This window comes from Carassius gibelio, chromosome A18, assembly GCF_023724105.1.
Source record: "Carassius gibelio isolate Cgi1373 ecotype wild population from Czech Republic chromosome A18, carGib1.2-hapl.c, whole genome shotgun sequence".
Lineage (NCBI taxonomy): Eukaryota > Metazoa > Chordata > Actinopteri > Cypriniformes > Cyprinidae > Carassius > Carassius gibelio.
The window spans coordinates 29,483,560-29,491,033 of record NC_068388.1 but is presented as its reverse complement, the minus strand read 5'-3'; positions in this window follow the sequence as shown (position 1 = coordinate 29,491,033).

Here is a 7,474-nt window from a genome sequence, read left to right as displayed (position 1 = left end):
TTAGGAAGGATGTAGAACTTTAATTAATAATTTGTTAGTTTATTGGAGGTACAGAAAACGACACAGCAACTCTTCGGCATGAAAGTCCCATGTATTTCAATTGGCGCCAAGGCAATGTTTTCCCCCACAAGGGCTAAATTCACATCACGTGACGTTTCTTCATGTATATAGCATTTGTATTTTGTTGATTATATTTGAGCCCAGAGATTTGCTGGTGAACAATTTCACAAACCTTTACCAGCAGTTATATATATGGTAATTGCCCCAGGTATCTTTTATATTGGGTGTTTTCTTTTTCTTTTCTTTTTTTATGGGATTTATAATTTTTGTAGTACTTTAGGTCTCCCTGAGGATGCCGGGAAAGAGGGTACTTGGGCCACCCATCTTGTGGTTGCAGTGATTGCTCATTGGGTGAGCTAGGGGATTCTTTCTTTTCTGTCAGTGTCCTTGGCCATCCGGGTTTCCCCTGCAGTTTTGATATTTATTTTTATGTTTTTCCCTTGTTAATTAACAATACCTTCTATTCTATGTGAAATATGGGTTGCACTTTATTTTACAGTACGTGTACTTATAGTGTACTTACAGTGTATTTACCTAAGAAAGTTCTGGTAATACAAGGTAACTACATGGGGTAGGGTTAGGTTTAGGGGTAGGTTCAGGGTTAGTACCTAGTTATTACATAGTTATTGTAATTACTATAATAAGTACATAGTATGTACATGAGGGACAGGACTGTAAAATAAAGTGCTACCGAAATATGTATGTGGGTAATTAAGAGGTAACTGTCTGGAAGGTATTTATCAGTGAATTGTTTTTAAGAACATGGAATAAAAATAGGTTTTAATTGATAGAACTGTCTCAGTCCTCTCTGGGTAGAACGAACCTGTAAAAGTTTATATATCTTTGGGTGAAAGTCGAGGTGGCATAGTTGGCTACCTTAATAGTTTCTTTGAGATTTTGCTTAAAGTGAACTTTGTTCATTGTGGTTATTAGTTTCTATCCGCCTTACCATCCCGTCACATACTACGAGTGAATCATTGTGTTCACTATATAGGATTTGTTTGTTTACATACATAACTTTTTTTACATCCCCATATATCCAGTGGAGTCCAGAAGTCTCAGAATCTTATTTAAACCTCTAAATAAATGTTTGCAGATGTAAAAGTAAACTACTAAACACACAATAGCAGTTTTCCAAAGTCTTCAGGATTTATTTAGCACCAGCTTCATAAAAAATTACAGTACACAAGAGTGAACTGGGCCAAAATACAGAAAAAAAGTTAAACATTCAGTATGATGGATATATTATTTTAAGATGTATGTATCATGTCATCGCCAAAAAGTAAAAGTATATACCTCCTTGTATTTACAGTGACATTACAGTACGTTTACATCCAACCTTTAGAAAATACACCTGAAAACTAATACCATATGAATCATGTGTAACATGATTCCGTATTGTTCAAGATACGCAAATCCTTGGCATAAATGCGTTATTCAAAGCACCTAAAGCATTAGATTTCATGCATAGTGATAGAGACACCTGGTGACTAAGGCTAATGATAGCTAGTCATAATTTTTTCTATGTAAAACATTCCATATGAGAGAAAACAACTTTTGAAAATAGGGAAAGTTTTTAAAGAAATAAAATAGTTATAGGGGAAAAAAAGTTTTGAGGAGAAAACGGGTTTAAAGCTAGATTGAGCTGAAGAATTATTTGTAGAAAACTGCTGTCATCAACACCTTTAGCTTCAGCCAGTCCCAGTCACTCCAAACCACCATATTTAACTCTCTACTAAACGTTTTTCTTATGCCCATGATAAATATATATATATATATATATATATATATATATATATATATATATATATATATACCATACTGAGGTGTGATTACACATTTGCATGTTCAGAAATTCAGTTTTTCTTTTTATTGCCTCAGAGCAATGTTGTGCGATATGGGGTAATGAAGCAGGGGTCCATGGCTCCCATTCCTAACTGGGATACCCATTGACAAAACATACAGGCAAAAAAAGGAAGATGCAAGGCTGCTGAGTGTACTGGAACACCCGAAGTGAGCCTCTGTTTCACAGCATAGAAGAAGTGCTTCTTGAAGTTTAACACAGAGTAAAATCTCATTCCATGATATGACACGACACACTACATCAGGGCTGGGAAACTTCGGTCCAGTTAGCTCCAACTCTAACCAAACACATCAGAACCAGCTAATGAATGTCTTTTAAGATCACTAGCTACAGGCAGCTGTGTTTAATTAGGAATGGAGTTAAACTCTGGAGGACAGTGGCCCTCCAGGACCGAAGTTTCCCAGCCCTGCTATATCTGTATCAAATCATGCAATATATCAATGTGTTTTTCCCTTTTTACTTAATGATTTCTTGATTTGTGATTTTGTATTATCTTGTGATATGTGATTGGAATTATTTTTATTTAATTATTATTATTATTATTATTATTACATATGAATCTTGTCTAATTGAATCTCATTTAACTTAAAATTAAAGCTGCAATAGGTAACTTTTGTAAAAATATATTTTTTACATATTTGTTAAACCTGTCATTATGTCCTGACAGTAGAATATGAGACAGATAATCTGTGTAAAAAATCAAGCTCCTCTGGCTCCTCCCAGTGCTCCTATTGCCATTTGCAGAAATGCATCGCTCCCGGTAAGAATCAACCAATCAGAGCTGTGGTCCGTAACTTTGTTTTGTTCAAAATGTAGAAACATGTATATAATAAGCGAGTACACCATGAATCCATTTTCCAAACCGTGTTTTTGGCTTGTCCTGAATCACTAGGGTGCACCTATAATAAGTGTTTATATTCTGACTATTTTAGATTGCTTCGGGGATACCGCGGCGGAGTAACCCAGTACCTTTGTGATTCTTCATAGACATAAACAGAGAGAAGTAGTTCCGGCTACGATGTTCTTCCGCAAGACGCAAGCAGTTCTGTTTATTAACTGCTAGAGCGTCAAAAGTTACTGACTGCAGCTTTACGTGGCCTAAAATTAACTTTTTGCCACACCTGCCAATGGCCGATGACATTATATATATATATATATATGTGTATTTTTTTTTTTGTATGTATTTACAGTATTGTTCAAAATAATAGCAGTACAATGTGACTAACCAGAATAATCAAGGTTTTTAGTATATTTTTTATTGCTACGTGGCAAACAAGTTACCAGTAGGTTCAGTAGATTGTCAGAAAACAAACAAGACCCAGCATTCATGATATGCACGCTCTTAAGGCTGTGCAATTGGGCAATTAGTTGAAAGGGGTGTGTTCAAAAAAATAGCAGTGTCTACCTTTGACTGTACAAACTCAAAACTATTTTGTACAAACATTTTTTTTTTCTGGGATTTAGCAATCCTGTGAATCACTAAACTAATATTTAGTTGTATGACCACAGTTTTTTAAAACTGCTTGACATCTGTGTGGCATGGAGTCAACCAACTTGTGGCACCTCTCAGCTGTTATTCCACTCCATGATTCTTTAACAACATTCCACAATTCATTCACATTTCTTGGTTTTGCTTCAGAAACAGCATTTTTGATATCACCCCACAAGTTCTCAATTGGATTAAGGTCTGGAGATTGGGCTGGCCACTCCATAACATTAATTTTGTGGGTTTGGAACCAAGACTTTGCCCGTTTACTAGTGTGTTTTGGGTCATTGTCTTGTTGAAACAACCATTTCAATGGCATGTCCTCTTCAGCATAGGGCAACATGACCTCTTCAAGTATTTTAACATATGCAAACTGATCCATGATCCCTGGTATGCGATAAATAGGCCCAACACCATAGTAGGAGAAACATGCCCATATCATGATGCTTGCACCTCCATGCTTCACTGTCTTCACTGTGTACTGTGGCTTGAATTCAGAGTTTGGGGGTCGTCTCACACAATGCCTGTGGCCCTTGGACCCAAAAAGAACAATTTTACTCTCATCAGTCCACAAAATGTTCCTCCATTTCTCTTTAGGCCAGTTGATGTGTTCTTTGGCAAATTGTAACCTCTTCTGCACATGCCTTTTTTTTAACAGAGGGACTTTGCGGGGGATTCTTGAAAATAGATTAGCTTCACACAGACGTCTTCTAACTGTCACAGTACTTACAGGTAACTCCAGACTGTCTTTGATCATCCTGGAGGTGATCATTGGCTGAGCCTTTGCCATTCTGGTTATTCTTCTATCCATTTTGATGGTTGTCTTCCGTTTTCTTCCACGTCTCTCTGGTTTTGCTCTCCATTTTAAGGCATTGGAGATCATTTTAGCTGAACAGCCTATCATTTTTTGCACCTCTTTATAGGTTTTCCCCTCTCTAATCAACTTTTTAATCAAAGTACGCTGTTCTTCTGAACAATGTCTTGAACGACCCATTTTCCTCAGCTTTCAAATGCATGTTCAACAAGTGTTGGCTTCATCCTTAAATAGGGGCCACCTGAATCACACCTGTTTCTTCACAAAATTGATGACCTCAGTGATTGAATGCCACACTGCTATTTTTTTGAACACACCCCTTTCAACTAATTCAACTAATTGCCCAATTGCACAGCCTTAAGAGCGTGCATATCATGAATGCTGGGTCTCATTTGTTTTCTGAGAATCTACTGAACCTACTGGTAACTTGTTTGCCACGTAGCAATAAAAAAATATATGTGTGGCGAGTGGGGCGGGGCCGAGAGGCGTGGGAACGAGGAGTGAGGCCAGGTGTAGTGATTGGAGATGAGCTACACCTGAGCCCCACCGCTAGTATCGAGTCCCACGTAGGAGATGGAAGGATATAAAAGTGGAGTGACGACCGTGAAGGACGAGAGAGGACCAGGCCTGGGACATTATTTTATGTTTTGGCTTTTATTTGTGCGCGTCAGTCGCCGTGAGGGGCTGACGCGCTGTTTTGTATTTACTTTGAATATTAAAGTGGTTTTGATTGTGCGCCGGTTCCCGCCTCCTTCTTCCCGATGGATAGGGAGATTTGTTTATTACAGTGGTGCCGAAGCCCGGGAGAAGGAGGGACGCGCTGCTGAAGATCCCTCGCCGCTGTGGTGAATCCGCGGTGCCCTCGAGCTGGCGAGGTACGTGCCGCCATTGACGCTCGAGGCGGTGGGCTGGAGCGAGTTGCCGGGGACGGGCGAGCTCGCTGCCGACCGCCCACGACAAGGAGGGGCGGCTGCCGTCCGTGAGGGAGCGGAGGAGTCGGCGCCGTTCGCCAGGGGGCCGGAGCCTGCCGCCTCCGTGACGGAATCCGGAGGGGCAGGGAACGGGGGACTCCTGCCGCTGCCCAAAATCGGAGGAGCCGTCGCCGTCCACCGGGCGGCGGAGGAGTGTCGTGCCGTCCGCCGAGGGCCGTCCAGTGCCACCGCCGGGCACCGCGGAGGAGATCACCCAGCCGGTGGAGGGCCGAGCAGCAGTGCGTCTGGGAACCGGATTTTTTTTTTTTTTTTTTTTTCCTCTCTCCCCTCTCTTGTCCTTGTCGCTCCTCCTTCCATCTCCTTTTCTCTCGCCTCGTCTGTCCTACCCCCAGGTTCCTGCAGGTCCCCGTGAGCGGTCCCCCCCGGAGGGAAGGGGGGGGGGGGGGGAGTAGAGCGCAGTCTCGAGGGTACCCCCCGGCCTGCGAGGGGCGATGGGGGTATGTGGCGAGTGGGGCGGGGCCGAGAGGCGTGGGAACGAGGAGTGAGGCCAGGTGTAGTGATTGGAGATGAGCTACACCTGAGCCCCACCGCTAGTATCGAGTCCCACGTAGGAGATGGAAGGATATAAAAGTGGAGTGAAGACCGTGAAGGACGAGAGAGGACCAGGCCTGGGACATTATTTTATGTTTTGGCTTTTATTTGTGCGCGTCAGTCGCCGTGAGGGGCTGACGCGCTGTTTTGTATTTACTTTGAATATTAAAGTGGTTTTGATTGTGCGCCGGTTCCCGCCTCCTTCTTCCCGATGGATAGGGAGATTTGTTTATTACAATATGAAAAACCTTGATTATTCTGGTTAGTCACATTGTACTGCTATTATTTTGAACAATACTGTATGTATACAAATACAAGTGTTCATGATCTCCCACACAACTCTCTTTACTGTACACACAAAATTTTACTTTTTGCATTTCTAGTACAACCCTCTTTCCTAAGCTCACATATCCAAACCTCTTTGCCACATGCACTGGAAAAAGTTACATTTTCATATGAAAATGGCATCATGATTTTTCTTATAAAGTTAATATGTGTTTATTTTTTTACAGGAGGAAACAGCCGAGGTGTGATGAGGATTATATTCCAGGGGTGGTTCTAGACCACAGTAACTTAATGAGCCAGACAGGAGCCAATCGAAGTCTGCCGCCATTTTCATATGAAATTTCATGGGGACTGAGGCAATCACACCCCTAAAAAGGGCCTAAGGACACCCATGTGCCATAGAATACAAAAACATACTTTTATAAGGTGTTTAAACACAGTTGTGTGGCCACAGTGTGTGAAAACCCTAATGGTAAAATTGTTTATTGTTTTAGAATCACAAAAAATCTCTCTACAAGAAGCAGTTCCATACTATGACGTCATACTCAGGGAAAGCCCCGCCCATTTGAGATGCTCTCTGTCCTATTATCATATACACAGCTCTGAGTGAGAAGCAGTGTTGGGATGCACCAACAAGCATACGAGTCTCCATAGACCACTGAGGACAGGGTGGTTAACTTTTATTTTCGAAAGGAAAAATTGTGAAAAAAGGACTGAAAATTCCTATACGTTTGTTGGAACATTTTAAACCGGACTGCCAAACAAAGGGTCAGCTCGGCACTGGAGTTGTACGAAGATTGCTTCTGAAAAAGGGATCGTCATCAGCGCTTCTTTGGTCAAACATCCAGTCTCCAGACAAAGTAAGCATCACGCGTCATATTTTGTTTTGCTTCTTTGCTCTCTGTAAGGCTAATGTTGCTAAAGTTACCATCATCTCTGCCTGTTTTCACCAATGCTGCCTTCACATGCTACCAGAATAATTATGAATAGAAATGTGCTAGTTAAAAATTGCATTTGGAAGCAATGTGTGGTCAGTAACACCGTCACCACCAGTTAAACCGTAACACCATTATGCCCTTCAGTATAAGCTCTTGATGCTCCGCACTCTTCTGAAAAAAGAAATGGGAAGTAGCAGATCATTTTCATTTAAAGGGACAAACACAAAAACAGTGCGTTTTAGCTCATATCCTAAAAGTGGCAATTTCAACAAGCTTTAAAAAAAATGATCCGTAGGATATTTTGAGATAAAACTTAACATACACATGGGGGACATCAGAGAACAATAAAAAAAAGTATCAATGCATTCTATGGCACATTTAAGAACTATATTTATTTTATGGACTAAGTCCTCTGACACTTTATGAAGTTATATTAGGTCACACCTAATATTACACCTACACCTGATACAAGTTGATTCATATTTTTCGTCAGTGAAATTAACA